The sequence below is a fragment of the Coenobita brevimanus genome, chromosome 112 (assembly GCF_032717465.1).
Source record: "Coenobita brevimanus isolate Jiangsu-jjx chromosome 112, ASM3271746v2, whole genome shotgun sequence".
NCBI lineage: Eukaryota > Metazoa > Arthropoda > Malacostraca > Decapoda > Coenobitidae > Coenobita > Coenobita brevimanus.
Window position 1 is genome coordinate 32,941,664 of NC_137065.1, and position 22,500 is coordinate 32,964,163.

Here is a 22,500-nt window from a genome sequence, read left to right on the forward strand (position 1 = left end):
AGTGGAGGGAGGAAAGGTGTAGAAGGAGGTGGAGAGGTGTAAGAGAGGGAGAGGGAAGAAGTGTTGTTGATGAGAGGGGTGTGGGAATTGAGGGAGAGGGGTAGGGAGGTGGGAGGGAGTGGGTGAGGAGGGAGAGAGATGTTAGAGAGAGGGAGAGAGAGAGAGAATGGAGGGTGAGAGGGGTAGGTGGTAAGAGGGGTATGGGGGAAGTGTGGAAGGGGGGGGAAAGGGGAGATCTGTATGGGGTGGTAGGGAGAGATGTGTGATAAAGTGTGAAAGGGAAAGAATGTAGAGCCGTAGCATTGCCTTTGCCACAGAGCCACGTGAAATAAGTTAGAGAGAGAGAGAGAGAGAGAGAGAGAGGGGGGGGGGTCGAAAATTTGAGCCAGGTTAAGGTGAATAGAGTCTAGCCGAATTTCAACACATTATCTTGACTGAGGGAATGCAGTCACGAAGGAGTGCTGTGGGAAAGAGAGCCATAGTATTGTCTGCCATTGACCTGCGTGAAATAAGCTACAAAATACGAGAGGGATTTTAATTGAGCCAAGTTAAAGTGAGGAGAGTATAGCCGAATTTCAGGCCATAATCTTCTCCTTGAATGATGGAAGGTTGAGGAGGTAATTACGCTGGCTACTTGACACTGCCACACTGCCTTCCCCCTCCTTGACCCTTCCCTCGTCCCTGAGCCGCTTTATAAGGATGATGTGTTTTCTTTAATTCTCTCTCTCTCTCTCTCTCTCTCTCTCTCTCTCTCTCTCTCTCTCTCTCTCCTACCCCACAGTGCCTCTTTCTACCTTGTGTGTTTCCTCTCTTACCTTCCGCATTGCATTGGTAGAGAAAATATGAGGAAATAATTAAGAAAAACAATTTCCCTTTAATTTCCACCCAAAAATCTCATTACCCAGTCATTTTTTTTTTTATATCATCTTTTGCATTTTTTTTTTCGTTGCAGTGGAAGACGAGAATTGAATTGTGTGATTATTTTATTTTCGTTTAGCCTTACACACACACACACACACACACACACACACAGGGAGAAGTACCAGTAAGATTCCCAGTGAAATGAGCCACACATCCTTCCACTCAGTAATCGAACCTTAAAAATTCTTGGCTCCTTCTCACAGGCATAATGATCCACACACACACACACACACACACACACACACACACACACACACACACAGTTGGAGCGCCTTAACCCACTAGACCACCAAACTTCTATTCGGTGATATGATTACCACCCAGCGTAAGAAACTCTCTGGGGGTACAAGAAGCCCATTGCCATGTTACTCAGTGTAGAATCACAGGAGGTAAAGTTAGTATTTTTTCACGTTATTGGCGCTACATTCGGTGCGGGGATGACTTATCGTGTGCGAACTGAAGAAAATCACCTGAAGGCAGAAATAATAAAGAATAATAAAACTATACGTTATTCATTTTTACTTGGCGGAGATATTCGTCCTTTTGCAGTCTGTCTCCCGTAGCTCAGGGTCAGAATAAGATAATACTATTGCATCCCTTTCAGAGCACTTCTTCGTGACTAACCACCTTGCATCCTTTTCATGGCACGACTTCGTGACTAACACCATATTCTAGTACCCAAATCTTCTTAAACCTTAGCCAAGTTATAGTGAACAGAGTATAGTGTCCGTGGTAGGGCTTTTCATCATCTTGTCAGGTTGGCCGAGTGGTCTAAGGCGCCAGACTTAAGTTCTGGTACTCGTAAGAGTGCGTGGGTTCGAACCCCACACCTGACACACCAACGTGGCTATACGCTTTTTGATTCACTTTTCGTTGACAATTGGAGAAAGAAACAGCGATGTGGGACGTAGTGTGTATGCTGAGGAGGCCATGAGGCGATACGTCAATGCACACTAAGGCCCACATCGGTGTTTCTTTCTCCTATACTCTTTGTACTCTAACGTGGCCAAGATTTTCGTCCTTTGTGTGGGTTATTTCACGTAGCTCTGTGGCAGTAAGAGACAGTGCGACCACTCTGCATGTTTTCCACAGCACTTCTTTGTGACCAGCATCATAACCTAGTGTCAATCCGTACTTTCCACAGCGCTTCTTTATCATAACCTAGTGTCAGTCCAAACTTTCCACAGCACTTCTTCGTGACTAGCACCATAGCCTTGTGTCAGTCCATACTTTCCACAGCACTTCTTTGTGACTAGCACCATAACCTAGTGTCTTCTTACTTTCCACAGCACTTCTTTGTGACTAGCATCATATTGTCAGTCTGTTCTCACAACTCAGCATTCAAAATGGAGAGATGGGAATTTAGGGCAAGTTGGAGTAAAAGTAGTTTTTTTTTTTTTAGGTAGCCCATTTAGGTATATTACGTTCTTTTATATATATATATATTCTTCCTTCAGATATATTTTTCTTCGTTCAGGTTCTTTGGATACATCTAGGCATTATTTTTTTTCAGATCTTTTCGTCTCCTAACCTTCATTCTGGTTATATTGACGTCCTTTGCGTCCATTCCCGTCCATTGATGGCCTTGAATGTTCACGTCCTGATTAGAACAACAACGACATCAACAACTACAACAAAAACAACAACAGTAATAATAATAATAATAATAATAATAATAATAATAATAATAATAATGGTGATAATAATCGAATCTGGTCCACTTAGGTTCATTTCGTTCACTTTAGGTCCACTCAGGTCAGGTCAGGTCAGTTTAGGTCCACTCAGGTCAGGTCAGATCAGTTTAGGTCCACTCTGGTCAGGTCAGGTCAGTTTAGATCCATTTGGGGATCCATGTAAGCCCTTCAGCCCGAGGACGTATATTTTCATGTATTGCATTTATTCATATTTATCTTATACTTTCACCTGATCATCTTGAATATCTTGTCAGAATTACCTTCTTCATTTATTGAGGTGAGAACGAGAGAGAAATGATTTTTTTTTTTTTTCTTAATGGCAGGGAGTAGTGTGAATAGATATATTAAGTAGTGGAAGAGAGAGAGAGAGAGAGAGAGAGAGAGAGGGAGTGAGAGAGAGAGGGAGTACAGTCATCACAACAGCATTAACAGAGACGCTGCACTCCCAAGAAAGAGAGAGAGAGAGAGAGAGAGAGTCATGAACGCACATCAGCAGAAGAAAAACTTGTCCCGGAAAGAGAGAGAGAGAGAGGGAGAGAGAGAGAGGGAGGGAGTGAGTGAGTGAGGAGGTGGACCGCCCGCCAAGCCGTGTGTGTGGTCCATGGTTGTGCTGGTGATGAATTGTGTGATAATTGTCCCTAATCATGCCACCTAACACAGCCCTAACCCAGACCCCAAACCCCTGCCCTAATTGAGCCCTTACCGCCTCACTCCACAAGGGCCATTCTCCCCTGGGCCCTCCTATGTGGATTACGTTCCCGGTGGATTGATCGGTGTTGGTTGGTGGATTGAAGGGCTTCTCTCTATCACAGAAATTAATAATAATGTGTCCTTTGCTTTACAGGTCTTACTCTCTCTCTCTCTCTCTCTCTCTCTCTCTCTCTCAGAACCTCATTACAGACCGTGTAACCACCATCCATCACCACCACTACAACTACCACCATCGCAACCACTACCACTATCACCCCACGAGTCCACCACACCCCGGAGAGAGAGAGAGAGAGAGAGAGAGAGAGGGAGGAATGGAGAAGCATGTGGGAGATTGAAAATATATGAAAGGGCTTAGAGAGAGAGAGAGAGAGAGAGAGAGAGAGAGAGAGAATGACATTTCCACTACCACAACGAATATCATCACTACCACAATCACCATCACACCCATCAATCCAAACATCAACCAGTCATATCGTAACTACCATCCCACAACCACAACTACCACTATCAAACTACCATGACCATCTTCCTTCAGTCATAATCGTGATTCATGTCACAAATATCTACAGTCTTCATCACCCAGAGCTCACCACCACCATCATCACTACTGTCATTATCCCCATCAACACAACTACCATCACCATCTTAACCTGTGTCCTGCCCACCAACAGTTATCATCATCATCATCATCATCATCATCGTTACAGCAAGTCTCCTCACCACCACTAGTTCCTCCTCCACTACCACCACTACCACAGTCGCTACCACAACCCGCCGTGCCACCATCACCATCAACTTCACCACCAATGACGCTATCACCACCATTATCACCATCATTGTCCCCCATTATCACCACAAATCACCACTTCATCTCTGCTAAAATTAATCACCTAATGCTCTTGATGGAGGAAGAGAAGAGAGAGAGGAAAGAGGATGAATGGATGGATGGACGGATGGATGGATGGATGAATGAATGGGTGGATGGATGGATGGATAGATGAATGGATGATTGGATGGATAGGTGAATAGATGAATGGATGGATGCATGGATGGATGGATAGATGAATGGATGAATAGATGGATAGGTGAATGGATGAATGGATGGATGATTGTATGGATGAAGGATGGATGTGTGGGAGAGATGGGTGACTGGATGGATGAATGGATGGATGATAGGATGGATAGATGAAACAGATGAATGAATGGATATATAGATACATTTAGATGGATAGTTTAAGAGATAGATAGGGAGATAGATACCGATAGATAGAAGGGTTATTCACGATTTTATTTTATTTATTTCTCTCTTATCTTGTTTTTATTTTATTTATATATTTTGGGGAACAATTTTGGAGCTTGTGGCCTTTGGTTCCTTCTTCCTTACTTTTAAAAAAAATCGTAGGAAAGATGGAGGGAAGTTTTAACCCCTTCAGTTGGCCCGTTGTTCCTTGCCCCCAACACTTTTTCCTAAGCGATTTATTTTGCTTTTCTTTTTTTTTCTTTTTTTTTCTTTTTTTTTTACCTTACTGTCCCGGTCTGCGTTGCATAAATCCTTCCACTATCGCCATATTCTACGTAAATGGCGTACAAAAGGATATTAACCACCCACATCCAAAAATAAAATCGCTTAGGAAGAGGTGTTAGGGAACTTCCTTAACCGACATATAAAATTAGCAGGAAAGGAACGAAAATAGCTGGAAAAGGACGAAAATAACTGGAAAAGGACGAAATTAGCTGGAAAAGGACGAAATTAGCTGGAAAAGGACGAAAATAACTGGAAAAGGACGAGATTAGCTGGAAAAGGACGAAAATAACTGGAAAAGGACGAGATTAGCTGGAAAAGGACGAGATTAGCGGGGGGGAAAGGACGAAATTAGCGGGGAAAAGGACGAAAATAGCTGGAAAAGGACGAGATTAGCTGGAAAAGGACGAAATTAGCTGGAAAAGGACGAAAATAACTGGAAAAGGACAAAATTAGCGGGAAAAGGACGAAATTAGCTGGAAAAGGACGAAATTAGCTGGAAAAGGACGAAATTAGCTGGAAAAGGACGAAAATAACTGGAAAGGGACGAAATTGGCGGGAAAAGGACGAAATTAGCTGGAAAAGGACGAAAAAATCTGCCATGTTCAATTAACCAGGCAGTGATTTTCGTCCTTTTGCAGTTTTAGCGTGGTGGTAGAATAATATTATGGCACCATACCCTTTCCAAAGCACTTCTTCGTGACTAGCACCTTATTCTAGTGCTCATCCTCTTGCCACAGCCCAACATTGAAGAAAATAAGGTGGCAGTTTTGCGCCTAGTTAAAGTGAACACATTTCTTTTTCTTTTTTTTTTACAGAAGAAAGAAAACAAAAATTCAGAAATAAAAAAAATCCATATACCAGACTACAGGTGTCCTCCATCCACAATAAATAAATAAATAAATAAAGGAATAATTAACACGTGGAATTGAACGCCCGTGGTTTACATTTTTGTTAGGAAATTAATGTGGTATATTGATAAGATAAATAAATTAGGTATATTGGTAACATAGCCCGGAAATCATTGTGGTAGGCAGCGAGTCAGGCCTCCAGATGTCAGGCAGGAAGTCACTGTGTCAGGCGATTACTCAGTGTCAGTCAGTGAGTCAGCTTATATGCCACGTGTGTCAGAGTTTCCTCTAGGTAAGTTGTCAGCTGGTCAGAAGGTAGTGTTTGGTCAGTAAAGTCAGTTAATAATCAGTCAGTAGTCGGTCATTGGTCGGCTTGTATGCCTTTTGTGTCAGTTTTATTTTAGGTTATATGTCAGTCAGAAGTTAGTTTAGGTAGTGGTCAGCAAAGTCAGTTGATAGTCAGCAGTCGGTCATTAGTCGGCTTGTATGCCATTCGTGTCAGTTTTATTTTAGGTTATTTGTCAGTTAGAAGTTAGTTTAGGTAGTGGTCAGCAGTCAGTAAGTGATTTTTTGTCAGCCATTAGTCAGTCAGCGTGTCAGCTTGAGTGCCTTGTGTCAGTTTTTTTTTTTTTTTTTTTTTTTTTCAGGTAGAGGTTAGTGTTAGATAAGTCTGTGGCCCACAGAGTCATTCAGGTGTCAGCATTTAGTCGGTTCATAGTCAGTAGGTGAGTCAGCTTGTACTCATTTTGTAGGTAACTTCTCATTGTTAGTCAGCGTTGGATAGTCAGTCGCTAGTTTGACATCTCAGCCACATCGCCATTCAGACGTATAGCAAGTACATTTTTTCTTTATTTAGTGCAAGGGAGAGACGCCTTCTCGTGGTTGCACCGATATAGCCGGGGGGTTCTCTGCCAGGTTATACAGACGGTCCTCAGCTCCCTCCTTATCTTCAGCCTGCAGTCCACTGGGTTCAAGTACATATGATCCCGGAGCTACAACAGTGTATATGTTTCCTTCCATAGGCCTTGCAGTCCACCAACGCGGAACTGATGGCGTCACAAACCTTCACATGTCACCTTTTTGGCTCTAATGCCCACCGTCCGTGCTGAACAAAGAGGATGTTTATTTTTTCTTTTATTACATGTGGAATATCCCTTAAGACGTTATTAACACTCTCAGGTTTCTACGACGTACTCTTAAAAAAAAAAAAAAATGCGTGTGCTGAGATAAAAGAATAGAGTTTTCCTCGCCATGAAACGTGGGAATGATCTCTGGTTCTTCTAAACTTCAGCCCCCGCAACCAACCACCTGACCACTACAAGCTGCTCCAGACAAACATTCATTTCACACTGCTAACCACACAGCCATACACAAACAGCAAATCTCGCAGTTATATACACCCCCAAAAAACCTAATCACAGACGTGCAAACACCAGGCCTAATCTCAGGTATACACAGCCACACAAACACCTAATCTCACACCCATTGACAGTCATACAAACAGCAAGTCTCACAGTCATTTAGACCTCGAGACAAGCATTCACAGCCCTACAGATCCCTAAACAATCATTCACAGCCCCATACACAGCTAATCTCACAGCCATACACATACACAAACAGCTAATCTCACACCCATACACATACACAAACAGCTAATCTCACTGCCATACACATACACAAACAGCTAATCTCACAGCCCAGACACACAAACATCTAATCTCACAGCCATACAGACACACAAACTGCCAATCTCACAGCCATGCACATACACAAACAGCTAATCTCACACCCATACACATACACAAACAGCCAATCTCTCACCCATACACATACACAACAGCTTATCTCACAGCCATTCACAGCCACACAAACACACAAACTGGCAGCCATAAAGCCACACAATCAGCCAGTCAGCCATTTAACCAGCCAGTCAGCCAGTCCATCTAATGACCACAACAGAAACAGCCACCAAAATGTATAAATCCATTACCGCCCTGATAGCATCGTGACTGGCCCTTTCTTCTCACCCATGGACCAGTTCCATCCTTAGGGCCTTCTTCTGTAAGGGCCAAGTTGCTTTGTACCCTTCGTGGTTACATGGATGGGTCGCTGGGGTCGGAACTTGGACCTTATGTTAGGGTTCTATAAGGTCCAGTTTGCCACGTCACGCTGCCTCCTTCCTGGACCAGTACCTCCCTTATGGCATTCTTCTGTAAGGGTTAGTTTGCTTTGTTCTTTTATGGTTTGGTTCGTGGATTGATGGGCCGGATTTTTGGACCTTATACCAGGGTTCCATATGGTCCAGTTTGCGTTGTCCTTGCATTTTCGATAGAGACGATGTTGTGGATTTTATTTGCTACTTCCAGAAGGCTTTAAATCCCTCGGGAATTTCAGAATACGAAGCAGTGGAAGACAAGAGAACTTTTGCTCCTACACAACCCATCAATAAGGCTCAAAATTATCCCACCCGCCCCCACCAGTCTCCTAAACTCAACCTTATTTCTCCTGTCGATAAGGTGCAAAATGCCTCAGCCCTCTCTCGAACCCGTGATCCCCTAATCTCACCCTTGTTTCCGGAGTCACTAAGGCTCAGAATAACGCAGTACGCCTCCGTTTGGGCCTTGTATACTCTAATCCCCTAATTTCACCCGTATCTCTCTCCTCAGCAAGGTTCAGTATCCCGCTTCACGCCCCTCCCTCGGCCCCCCTCCGTCAGACATCCCATTAATTGAATATTAGACTCAGCTGATATTAGTTCCCCCTCCCCCTTTCCTCTTCCCCCTCTTCCCTTCCCCTTCCCCCTACCCTTCCCCCTCCCCCTTCGAACCCTTAACAGTCCGGCTTTATTACCGTCTTATCCGGACTCATTCCTCGTTATATGGACTCACTCCCCTTGTTACCTGGACTTTATTGTTTGGACTTTCTTTTTTTATTAGTACACGCTTTTTATTTTACTATTTATTTATCGTCCCAAATCAGTCTTTATTATCCAGAGTTTTTGTCATTTTTTTTCTGTTATTTGGACTCCTTCCTTTATCCAGACTCATTTTGTTTGGATTCACTTCATTGTTATCCGTTTTTTTTTTTTTTTTTTTTTTTTTTTTTGACTCCTTCCCATATCCGGACTCCTTCCCATGTCCAGACACCTTCCCATGTCCAGACTCCTTACCATGTCCAGACTCCTTCCCATATCCAGACTCCTTCCCATATCCAGACTCCTTCCCATTTCCAAACTCCTTCCCTATATCCGGACTCATTAGAGGGATTTCTTATTTAGACTCCATCCTTAATCCGGACTTACCCTTTATTATCCGGACTTACCCTTTATTATCCGGACTTACCCTTTATTATCCGGACTCACACGCTTTTTATGGACTCTTCGCTATTCTTTATCCGGAATTTAACTGAACAATCTTATTTATCCGGACTCCTCCCTAAAGACTTTCATCGGACTCTCTTATGGTACTACTGACCATTAATTGACCAGCAACAGAGAATAGGCCAAGTGACTGACTGAGTTAACTGACTACCAACATCCTTAACAATTAGCTGACTTAACTGACTCATTTACGGACTGCTGACTGACTGACTGGCTGACCGATTTAACTGACTCCTGACTGACTGATTCACCGATTTAACTGACTACTGACTGACTGACTCACCGATTTAACTGACTGCTGACTGACTGACTGACCGATTTAACTGACTGCTGACTGACTGACTGACCGATTTAACTGACTCCTGACTGACTGACTGATTTAACTGACTACTGACTGACTGACTGACCAATTTAACAGACTCCTGACTGATTGATTTAACTGACAACTGACTGACTGACTGACCGATTTAACTGACTACTGACTGACTGACTGACCGATTAAACTGACTTCTGACTGACTGACATTTAACTGACTGGCTAACTGACTGACTGACTGACCAATTTAACTGCCTTCTGACTGACTGACGATTTAACTGACTGACAGCTGACCGATTTAACTGACTGACCGACTGACTGACTGACTGAGGGCCACGAGCGGTCATGCGCCCACAGACCCGGACGCCGTGATGTTATCCAACCCGGAACTAATACAACGGAACACTATCAGTAGCGGATGTTCCTTCAGATAACAGGAACTGCATCTGACTTTTATTATTTTTTTTTGTATTTTTTTTTTTTTATCATTAAACCGGACGTGTACTATTTCCTTGCTGTTGTTTTTATTCCCTTCCCTTTGCTCTCTCTCTCTCTCTCTCTCTCTCTCTCTCTCTCTCTCACTACACCTCCCACGTGTGTTCACAGGTGCATATTCTCATGCTCCCAAGCACCTGTTCCTTAGCGACTTATCTCTGAATGGGACTAGTTAATATCAATTTGTATGTTATTTATGCCTGGGATACAGGTATTTGAATGATTTAAATGACTCAAAAGAAGACAGCAAGGTGTAATAAGGAAGATAAATCAGTGAGGAAAGAGTGTTAGGGAGCTTCCTTAATGCTCATGTTCTCGTCGGTTAAGGAAGCTCCCTAACACCCTTTCCTAAGTGATTTATCCTCCTTATTACATCTTACTGTCCTCTTCTGTGCTATATAAATCCTTCTGATATCGCCATACCGTGCATAAATAGCGTACAAACTGATATTAACCAGCCACATCCAGAAATAAATAGCTAAGGAAGAGGTGTTAGGGAGCTCCCTAAACGACAATAATATCTTCCAAGGGATGTGCTGAGAAATCGTAACTTCTTTTCCATCTTTTGTTTTCTTCCATTTTTCTTTACATTCACCTCCTGTCCTCCTGTCCATTACCTGTCACCCATTTTGATTATTCTCCACCTGTCTACCTGTCCCATTACCTGTCACCCAGTTAGAGTACTGGATTTAATACTGTCTATCTATCTATTGCCAGATGCCTTAATCCCGTAAGGGGTGGCCACAAACAAATCTCCCCCATGTCGCCCTGTCCCCCGCCATTTCACTGTCCTGCTCCTAGCTCACACCCCCATCATTCATATACCTATCCACTCCATCCCTCCATCTCATCCTCGGCGTCCCCCACCCTTTCCCCCCCATCCACCTCACTCAAATACACTCTCCTCGTCAGTCTCTCACTCTCCATCCTTTCCACATGGTCAAACCACCTCAGTGTGTTTTAATACTGATCACAATTAAAAAATCTTAGAGAAACAATATAATACAGCGAAATCTTAGCAAAGTGATATACCCTTAGAAAATAAAATACTGACTGAGAAATGATATGAGCAACGTTTAGAAGAAATACACCTGCTTAGACTGTCTTTCTAGGACGGGGGGGGGGGGGCAGCTGTCTTGCAGTTGTCCGGCAAAATCCCCATAGGACAAAAGCCCCATAGGACAAAAGCCCCTTGGATGAAAGCTCCCAGGACAAGCTTCCGGGACAAAATCCTGTGGTAGGTTAGGTTAGGTTAAATTAAGTCATATGAGGCTAAGTTTGATTAGTTTAGATTAGGGTAGGGTAGGGTAAGGTAGGTTGGGAAAGGTTAGGGTAGGGTAGGGTGAGGTAGTTAGGGTAGGGTAGGGTAGGGTAGTTTAGGTTAGGTTGGGTTAAGGAAAAATAGATTAGTGTAAGTTAGGCTGAGTTTGGATAGGGTACTTGAGGTAAGGTTAGGGAGGTTTTTGTCCTGTGGGGCTTTTGTCCTTTGGAGGTTTTGTCCTAACTGGTCTTCGAGTCATCCAAAATTCATAATACCGTGCATTAGTCATAGCTGAATGGCCACAGTAAACATGTGTGTCAAAGTTCTTCCGTCCAGAGTAAACTTTTAATCTGTTGTTTTGATCCCAGGCACATACGAACGTGAACTCGGTGGACTGCAGGCTGAAGTTTCCCTCCTCCTGCAGTCCACCATCTTCCTTTCGTGGGATAGCGAGGGAGTTGAGGGAAAGTTATATAACCGGGCAGTGGATTCTCCCGGTTAAGTCGATGTCAGTGCGTGAAGGCGACCCTCTCCATCACCAAGCGTTTTATCATACGTTGTTTTATCTGCACTGTTTATCTTGCTCTGCTCACCTTAACTTAACTCATAGAAGATAATTATAATACACATTGTCTCCTCTTTATCAAACAGCCTAAAAATAACCACTAGTTCTATTGATGCTGGCTTTCCTCTCCTTTGTACTCATTTGTGTCATTCCTCTTTCTCACTCACTCCATTCTCTCCGTCCTAATTCCTTCCCACATTACTTCCCCATTCCTCTCCCATCCCATTCCTCTACGTTCCTTTTCTTTGTACTATTATGCATCATTCACCTCAAGTTCCTTCCCTTTTCGTCCTTATTCTACTCCCCATTACTTCCCCATTCCTCTCCCCTCATTCCTCTCCCCCATTCCTCTCTCACCAGGCCTCTCCCCACTCCTCTCTCCCTCCAGTTCTCTCTCCCCATTACTCCTCTCCCCTGTCACCCCGCACCCCATTAATAAAGAGTATTGTGACAACCCCACTACTAATGTCACCCCCCCCACCCCGCCACCAACCCATTATTGCCAGAACAAGGGGTAGACCTCGCCTCCCCACCATCATTACCACCTCAGCGATAAACCCTTAATGATATCTGCTAGACTACGGGATTAAGGAACGGGAGGGAGAGAGGGAGGGAGGGAGAGAAAAGGGAGGGAGGGAGGAAGAGGACAGAGGGGGTGATGGAAGGGAGGTGTGGGGGAGAGAGGGGAAGATTTAGGATGGAGAGGGGAGAAGGAAAGGAGAGGGATACTGGGAGGAAAGAAAATAAGAGGAGAGGGAGGGAGGAAAGGGGAGAGGGGAAGTAAGGAGAGGGGTAGAGGGGGTGAAGGGAGGGATAAGGTGTTAGGGAGTGAGGGGAAGGATAAGGGGAAAAGAGGAACATAAGAAGAGAGGATAACTGCAGTAGGCCGGTTGGCCCATGCTAGGCAGCTCCTAGAAGAGTAACTGAACTACTAGAATGAGATAAGGATAGCAAAGAAGAAGGAGGGAAGAGGGAGAGCTAGAGGAGAGAAAACAGGTGAGGAATGGATGAACAGGATGGAAGGAGACGAGAGAGGGGCCCACATTCTCGTCGGGAGAGGAAGCTCCCTAACACCTCTTCGTAATCGAGTTATTTTGCTTATATGCTACAAGTGTCTTCTGTGTTGCCTAAATCATTCCAGTATCGCCTTACTCTGCATAAGTAAGGTGCAAAAATTATATTAACCACCCGGATCCAAAAATAAATCGCTGAGGAAAAAGTAATACGTTTATGTGAAGCTACAGAACGTGGTGAATGTTTTTGGCCTATCCGATAGAGCCAGGATTCCGGGGGCTTGAATGATGAGTGAATGGAAGCGTGGCCCATTGGATTGGGCAAATTTGTGCTGTCTGGACATTGCTACTCCTCACCCTGCCCTAGGGTGGGAAAGGAGGTCCGGATGATGATGATGATGATGACTGTGGTATCTGATCACTGAGACGAAGTTAAGTATAGGAAAGCAAGAACCCAAACACACACACACACACACACACACACGGGAATTTCAAGTGCCTGACGCCGCATCCCATGAGGTGAGGCCTCGACACAAGGACGTTTGGTGTCCCCGTCCCTATTAAGTAACGACCCCTCTTCCCTCCTCCACTCTCCATCTCGTCTTTCGTGTCCCTGTCCTCCTGTAACCCTCCTCCGTCATATGATCTGGTTAATCTCACTCTCCGTTCGTGCCATCTCCCACTCTTCCTTACCACCTCGCTCTTGGCCTCCCTCTCCTTCCCCTCCTAACCACCTCATTATTATATACACTCCTAAGACTCTCACTCTCCATTCGCACCCTCTAACTTTTTCATAACACTCCTAGTCAGTCTGTCACTTTCCAATTGTACCATGTACCTCCTTTTCACATGCACTCTCCTTGTCAGTCTCTCACTTTCCATTCCCACCCTGTAGCTCATCTGCACTCTCAGCCTCTACGACACTTGCAATACCAACAACACCTACACTCTCTACACTTAATTGCACTCACTTATAAGGCACTACACTTAATTGCACTCACTTATAAGGCACTACACTTAATTGCACTCACTTATAAGGCACTACACTTAATTTTACTCACTTATAAGGCACTACACTTAATTGCACTCACTTATAAGGCACTACACATAATTGAACTCACTTATAAGGCACTACACTTAATAGAACTCACTTATAAGGCACTACACTTAATAGGACTCGCTTATAAGGCACTACACTTAATTGCACTCACTTATAAGGCACTACACATAATTGAACTCACTTATAAGGCACTACACTTAATTGAACTCACTTATAAGGCACTACACTTCATTGCACTCACTTATAAGGCACTACACATAATTGAACTCATTTATAAGGCACTACACTTAATTGCACTCACTTATAAGGCACTACACATAATTGCACTCACTTATAAGGCACTACACTTAATTGAACTCACTTATAAGGCTATCTATATACCTAGGCTGCTTCCCCCAAGGAAAGGGAGGTAGCCGAGACAGGACGACACACTCTCCATTTACTCATCCATTTAAACACATTCATTCACATCTTAGCCCCAAAGGGGAGAACGGACAGATCCTCACCGCACCACACCGCACAAGGGTCAACTGCGCAATGCAATCAGTGACATCCGCAGCAGGGCCCGACAGCAGAGCTGGTTTACCCCTGCCACATCATAACATACCCATCCCCTTACCCGCACCTGACCTGACTAGCTGATCAGACCAAATGCGGGAGAATATCCCCTCAGGGCTGCGTCATCACTTATTTATTCACAATTTCTCTCCATTTATTTCTGTCACGCACAGCCACTCTTCCTTGCTCGACAGACATCCCTCTCGCATCCAGCGCTCTCTTCACACTATCCATCCATCCTATTCGTGGTCTTCCTCTCAGCCTTACACCTCTCACATCAGATCTAGTTATCTTTTTCACCAATCGCTCATTATCCATTCTCTCCATATGCCCAAACCATCGCAACACCCTCTGCTCAACTCTACCAGCCATCTCCTGAACAACTCCAGTTCTCCTTCGCACTTCATCATTTCGCACCCGATCCATACGCGTCACTCCACACATACTCCTCAGACACCTCATCTCCATTACATTCAAACTTTTCCTCTCTGCTACACCCATATTCCATGTTTCAGCCCCATATAATGCAGTCGGTACCACAACACCCTCATACAGCCTTCTCTTTACATCCATTCTAAGCGAACGACATTTAAACACTTTTTTCATTCCTCCCAGCACCTTTCCTACTTCATTTATTCTAAACTTCACTTCTGCATCTATTCTTCCATCCACAGCAACATGTGACCCTAGATATTTAAAACAATCTACCTCCTCAAGCAACTCACCATTCAAAACTATATTCATCCCCCTACCATCTATCAACCTCGTACACTTCATCACTTTACTCTTATTCTCATTTACTTTCAAATTCCTCCTTTCACACACCCTTCCAAACTCCTCTACCAACTGTCTCAATCTCTCCTCTGAATCAGTCACCAGTGCAGTATCATCTGCAAACAGCAGCTGCTTCAGATTCCAATCTCCACCATCAACATTTACCAGACTCAGACCACCTAAAACTCTTGCATTCACCTCCCTTACAACACCATCCATGTAAATATTAAACAACCAAGGTGACATCACACATCCCTGTCGCAGCCCCACTCTCACGGGAAACCAATCACTTACAGCATTTCCCACTCTTACACATGCTCTACTATTTACATAAAAACTTTTCACCCCTTTTAGTAACCTACCATCAAGTCCATACAATCTTAAAACAGTCCACAAAGCCTCCCTATCAATTCTATCATACTATCTATCTATCTATAGCCCGACGCCCTAATCCCGCAAAGGGTGGCCGCAGACAAAACGCCTCCAAGTCACTCTGTCACCCACCATTTGACTCCCCTCCCCCCAACTCACCCCCCCCTCCCTCATATACCTCTCAACTCCATCCCTCCACCTCATCCTCGGTCTACCCCTCCCTCTCCCTCCCTCCACCTCACCTACATACACCCTCTTAGTCAGTCTTTCATTCTCCATCCTCTCCACATGTCCAAACCACCTCAGTGTATTTCTCCTAATCTTTTCAACCACATCCACATCTACCCCACAACGTTCCTTCACTTCTTCATTCGTCAACCTGTCCCTCCATGTCACTCCACATGCTCCTCTCAAGTAACTCATTTCCACTGCTCTCACTCTTGACTTGTTCCCCTCTTGCAAGGTCCACGCCTCGCTTCCATACGTCAGGGTAGGGATCACAATACCATCATGCAGTGACTTCTTAACTTCCATACTCACCTCCCTATTTCTCATCACTGCTTTCAGTGTGCCAACAACCTTCCTTCCCTGCTGTACCCTTTCACGTACTTCATCCCCCAAAGTTCCATCCTTACTCATCACACTACCCAAGTACTTGAATGCACTCACATTCTCCATATCCTCACCATCCAACCTCACTGCACACTCTGTGACTTCATTCCTCTCAAACACCATAACTTTACTTTTGTTTACATTAACTTTCAGCTTCCTCCTCCTACACACTGTCCCAAATTCATTCACCAAACCTTGCAACTCCCATTCATCTTCACTCAACAATACTGTATCATCAGCAAACAGCAACACCGGAAGCTTCCAAAACTCACCCTCATTCATTAGGGCCACCCCCACATCCACTGCCCTACCTTGTACCTCCTTTACGACCCCATCCATATATATATTAAACAGCCATGGAGACATTACGCACCCCTGTTTCAGTCCCACATTGAGATCAAAGAACTCACTCAGCTCACCATCCACTCGCACCGTAGCCCTAGCTCCCTCGTACATACTCTTCACAGCACTCAACAATTTCCCCTCCACTCCATATATTCTTAATACCTTCCACATACCTTTCCTATCTATTCTGTCATAAGCTTTCTCCAAGTCCATGAAGGCAGCGTACACTTTCCTTCCCTTCTCTAGATACTTCTCCACTAAACATCTTAGAACAAATATCTGATCTACACACCCTTTTCCCTTCCTAAATCCCCCTTGTTCTTCTCCAACTAGCTCCTCTGTCATATGCCTAACCCTATCAATGAGTATTCTACCATATATTTTACCAGTCACACTAAGAAGGCAAATACCCCTATGGTTACCACATACTTCTCTCTCCCCTTTTCCTTTGTACAGAGGAACAATTATACCTGATTTCCAGTCCTCTGGAACCCTTCCCTCTTCCCAAGCCAATCTACACAACTTCCATATCCACTCCACAACAATCTCACCCCCATACCTAAGCATTTCACCACACACTCCATCAATTCCTGGGGCCTTTCCCAGCTTAATCTTCTTCATCGCTTCCACTACTTCCGACCTACTGATCTCTTCCTCCCTCCTCTCATCTCTTCTTCTCCCAGCCATTCCCCAACCACTTATACTCGCACTGCTCTCACTCTCTACATTCAACAAATCCTCAAAGTGCTCCTTCCATCTCCTCAATTTCTCTCTTTTCTCCACCAACAATCTATTATTCCTATCTTTCACTCCCCTACTATTTCCCCTTTCACACTGCCTTACTTTCTTTACCTCCTTCCAAAACAATTTCTTACTCTCCCTCCATTTCACACTCAGATTCCTCCCAAACTCTTCATCCACTTTCTTCTTACTCTCCTTCACCAGTCTCTTAACCTCCCTTCTCCTGCTCACATATACCTCTCTCTTCTCTCTCTCATCTTCTCCCCTACCTCTACTCGCCAACCATTCACCATATGCCTTCTTCTTTTGTTCCACAGCTCGTTTCACCTCATCATTCCACCATGCTGTCCCTTGCACACCCTTGCATCTCCTCCTCACTCCACAAACTGCCTCACACGTTGCGCTTATCTCTTCCGTGAATATCTTACATACGTCTTCCACCCCTTCCATCTGCTCTAGCTCATACCTTCCCAATCTTTCTTCCACTATGCTCTTATACTCTGTCCTCTTCTCACTATCTTGCAATTTCTCCACTCTTCTCACAGGAGCTGCTTCCTCCTGTCTTCCCCTTCGCCTCCTCAACCACTTTCTATCATACGCTTTCTCTAAATCCATAAATGCCCAAAACACATCCTTGCCTTTCGCTAAATACTTTTCACACACTTGTCTCACAGCAAACACCTGATCAACGCATCCCCTCCCTCTCCTAAAGCCACACTGCTCATCACTAATCACTCCCTCTGTACCCTCTCTAACTCTCATAATTAACACTCTACCATACACCTTACCTACAACACTCAACAGACTTATACCCCTAAAGCTAGTACATTCATACTTATCACCCTTGCCTTTATACAACGGGACCACACAAGCACTTGCCCAGTCAATTGGCACCATACCTTTCTCAAAGCACACATTCAACAATCTTACTAACCAGTCAACAATAGTCACTCCACCACCCTTCAGGCATTCCACAGCACACCCATCCATACCTGCAGCTTTCCCTGTTTTCATCTCCTTTACTGCCTTCTCCACTTCCTCCTTCGTGATCAAAGAATCATTCAACTCTCCCAACACATTTATTCCTTGCACCCTTCCATCCGCCACAATCTCAGCCACCCTTTCCTCCTCTACATTTAATAATCTTTCAAAATACTCTGCCCATCTCTTCCTTACTGCATCCATCTCAATTAACATCCTTCCATCCTCTGCTTTTACTCGTTCTTCCTTCCCAGACTCTCCCTTTCGCACCCTTTTCACCTCCTTCCAAAACATTTTCTTATTCTGTTGAAAATTCTCTGTCAGCCGCCTACCCCACCTCTCATCTGCTGTCACTTTAGCATCACGCACATCCCTTCTCGCTCTATTCCTCTTTTCCTTATACCTTTCATATGACATCTCATCCTTCCTCTGCAGCCACACTTCATATGCACGTCTCTTCTCGGCCACAGCCATACTTACTTCCTCGCACCACCATTCACTTCCTTTTCTTACACCACCACCCACACGTCTCACACCACACACCTCTTCTGCATGCCCCACCACAGCACTCTTAAACAACTGCCATTCCTCCTCCACGCTGCCATTTTCCCGATCTTTCACTGCGCTCCACTCATCTTTCAATTTCTCCTGATACTCTATCTTTTTCTCTCTTTTATCCAACTGACTCACTTTCAAAACCTCCCTGCCACACCTAACCCTCCTAGCTCTCACCCATCTCTTACCTACTCTTAACTTTCCCTCCACCAGGTAGTGGTCAGACATACCTCCACCCTCCCCTCTTAGAACTCTCACATCCAACAATCTTCCTATTACATTCCTAGACACAACCACATAGTCCATCAAAGCTCTATCAACAACCCTTCCACCCTCCTGTCTCACCCATGTATACTTATAAATATCTTTCTTCTCAAACAGCGTATTCCCAATCACCATCTCTCGCTCAACACACATCGCTATCATTCGTTCCCCATTTTCATTTCTTCCAGGCACACCATGCATACCAACTACGCCTTCAACTGCTACATTTCCCACTCTAGCATTCAGATCTCCCATCATTACCACATTCACATTCGCTCCAAAACTCTGCAGACACTCATCAACATCATTCCAGAAAGACTCCCTCTCTTGTTCATCCCTTTCACTACCAGGCCCATATGCACTCACAAACACCCACAACTCACGTTCAAATTTCGCTTTCACCCACATCAGTCTCGATGACACCTCCTTCCATTCAATCACACACTGCTGTACTTCCGGACTCACTAACAAGGCCACACCTTCTCTTGCCCTTCCTCTATCAACACCTGACAATCTTCCATTCACACTTCCAAACATAGATTCCCCCTTCCCTTTCATCTTCGTTTCACTCAAAGCTAACACATCCAACTACACATAATTGAACTCATTTATAAGGCACTACACTTAATTGAACTCACTTATAAGGCACTACACTTAATAGGACTCGCCTATAAGGCACTACACTTAATAGGACTCACTTATAAGGCACTACACTTAATTGCACTCACTTATAAGGCACTACACTTAATTGAACTCACTTATAAGGCACTACACTTAATAGGACTCGCCTATAAGGCACTACACTTAATAGGACTCACTTATAAGGCACTACACTTAATTGCACTCACTTATAAGGAGCAAAAAAAACATCGACCGTGACAGGACTCGAACCTGCAATCTTCGGATCCGAAGTCCGACGCCTTATCCATTAGGCCACACGGTCGTCTGATGGGAATAGTGGAGTAGCTGAGAGAGAAGTATTATGAAAGCTAGATATATATGTGTGAGTGTGTGTGTGTGTGAGAGAGAGAGAGAGGGGGGGGGGTTAGAAAAAGGAAGACTGAAAGAGCAAGAGAAGAGAAACATCAAGAGTGGAGAGAGAGAGAGAGGAAAAAGGAAGACTGAAGGAGCGAGAGAAGAGAAACTTCAAGGGTGGAGAGAGAGAGACAGACAGACAGACAAGACAGACAGACAGAGATCACCGGACTGAAGAGCTTAACATATCGTCACGTACACCTTATGCACAACCTTTCCTAATTAACCTCTCGTAAGGAACCTATTAATTAACCTATACCTGAAAAAAAATATATAAGTTTGCCTTTTTTTTTTTTAAGTGGAAGATGAACAGAGAAGGGAAAAATAAAATAAAATAAAAAATCCACACACTATTTTACAGGTGTCTGCTTTTTTCACGTTAATATTCACCTCAGTATTATCAAGGTGTTTGGTTAGAGATTTGGCAGAAGAAAATGATATGGTGTGAAGGGGCAAACTTAGGCACCGCAAAGCACAAGAAAGTTCATGAATGTAATAACTTGTCTCTGAAAGTTCTATATCACTTCCAGAACACCCCACCTTCTCCCCAACTCCCTCCTATCTCCCCATCTTCTCCCAAACCCCCTCCTAGCTCTCCATCGTCTCCCCAACCCCCTCCTATCTCCCCATCTTCTCCCCAACCCCTTCCAATCTCCCCATCTTCTCCCCAACCCCGTCCTATCTCTCCATCTTCTCCCCAACCCCTTCCAATCTCCCCATCTTCTCCCCAACCCCGTCCTATCTCCCCATTTTCTCCCAGCTCCCTCCTCTTTCCTCTTCCTCTCCCAATCTCTCCTTTTCTTTAACCTCCCAATCCCTAACTGGATCTCAGTCCCTCTTCTCCCCCCCTCCAGTCTCCCCATCATCTCCCAGTCTCTCCCCATCTCCCCATCCTCTTCTATATCTCCTTTTCATCCATCAACCTTTCTCCCCTCTTCACCCTCCCCCAACCCCTTCCTATCGCCCCTTCATCTCCCTTTCCATCTCCCCATCTTCTCCCAAACTCCTCTCCCTCTTTTCCCACTTTCTCCCATTTCCTTCCGATTTTCTCACTCTTCCTCACTTCCTATCTCTTTCACTTTCTTCCGGCCTCCTTCCTCGTTCAGTAATTTCTCATCCTCTTCCTATCCCCCCCCCCCACCTTCCCTCAGACCTTTTCTCTCTCTCCCCCATTCTTCCATCCCTATCCCGCATCCCAATTTCTTCCTATTTCCTTACATCTTATCATCCTTTCTCTCTCTCCACCATCTCCTAACCCATTCCAATCTCCCCATGTTCTCCCCACTTCTTCCTCACTCCCCATCTTCACCCCACTTCTTCCTGTCTCGCCATCTTCACCCCACTCCTTCCTGTCTCGCCATCTTCACCCCACTCCTTCCTGTCTCGCCATCTTCACCCCACTCCTTCCTTTCTCCCCACCTTCACCCCACACCTTCCTCTCTCCCTATCTTCACCCCACTCCTTCCTCTCTCCCCATCTTCTCTCCAGCCTCCCTCAACTCTCCTAACTTTCTCACTGTCACCATCACCACAACTACCGTCATCACACTACCCCAACTACCATAACTACCACCATCACCACAGTCTCGCTACCACTGTTACAACTACATCCATAATTGTGCCATCGCTGTCACCACATCCACAATATCTCTCATCACCATCACCACAACCACAATCCTTCCTCAAACCATCTCACCACCACCATCACAACCACAATCCAGTTACCACCACCACAACCACCATTCCCCTGCCACCACTGTCTCCGCACCACAACCATATTAACCACAATTCTTTACCACAACAACCACAATCTCCCAAAGTAATCTTCCTCCCACAATCCAATCACCACCATCCCCCTCCCACCACACCAACCACAATCTCACCACCCCCTTCCACCACAACAACCACAATCTCACCACCCCCTTCCACCACAACAACCACAATCTCACCACCCCCTTCCATCACAACAACCACAATCTCACCACCCCCATCCACCACACCAACCACAATCTCACCACCCCGTTCCACCACACAACCACAATTTCACCACCTCCTTCCACCACAATAACCATAATCTCACCATTCCCTACCACCACAACAACCACACTCTCATCACCACAATCCCACTTTCACAACAATCTCACCACCACAATCCCATTTGCTTCACACTCACCATCACAATCCCACTTCCACCACAATCTCACCACCACAGTTCCACTTCCACCACACTTCCATCACCACAATCCTCCTAACATCACACGCTCACCACCACAATCTCCCCACCACCACCACCACCACAACAAGTTCATCCCGGCGGTCTTCCACACCACCCTGTAATCTGCATTGTTTGGGTAGTTGCGGCAGGTGTGAGTTTGCTCGTTTCGGCACCTGTGTGATTAAGTCGGCGCCGATGCTGGGAGCCGAAACGCAACCCTCCTCCAACTTGCGTCGCCCCCACACGTTCCCCTGTTGCTGTT

At 44.9% G+C, this 22,500-nt stretch overlaps 2 non-coding genes across 2 annotated transcripts; one reads left to right on the forward strand and one right to left on the reverse strand.

Moving 5' to 3' along the window:
- Positions 1 to 1,673: 1,673 nt before the first annotated feature.
- Positions 1,674 to 1,757, forward strand: TRNAL-UAA (transfer RNA leucine (anticodon UAA)). The gene has a single exon. It is a non-coding gene; the product is annotated as a tRNA-Leu (tRNA).
- An 18,102-nt stretch (positions 1,758 to 19,859) lies between these two features.
- TRNAR-UCG (transfer RNA arginine (anticodon UCG)) lies at positions 19,860 to 19,932 on the reverse strand. Its single transcript has one exon. It is a non-coding gene; the product is annotated as a tRNA-Arg (tRNA).
- Positions 19,933 to 22,500: the final 2,568 nt, after the last annotated feature.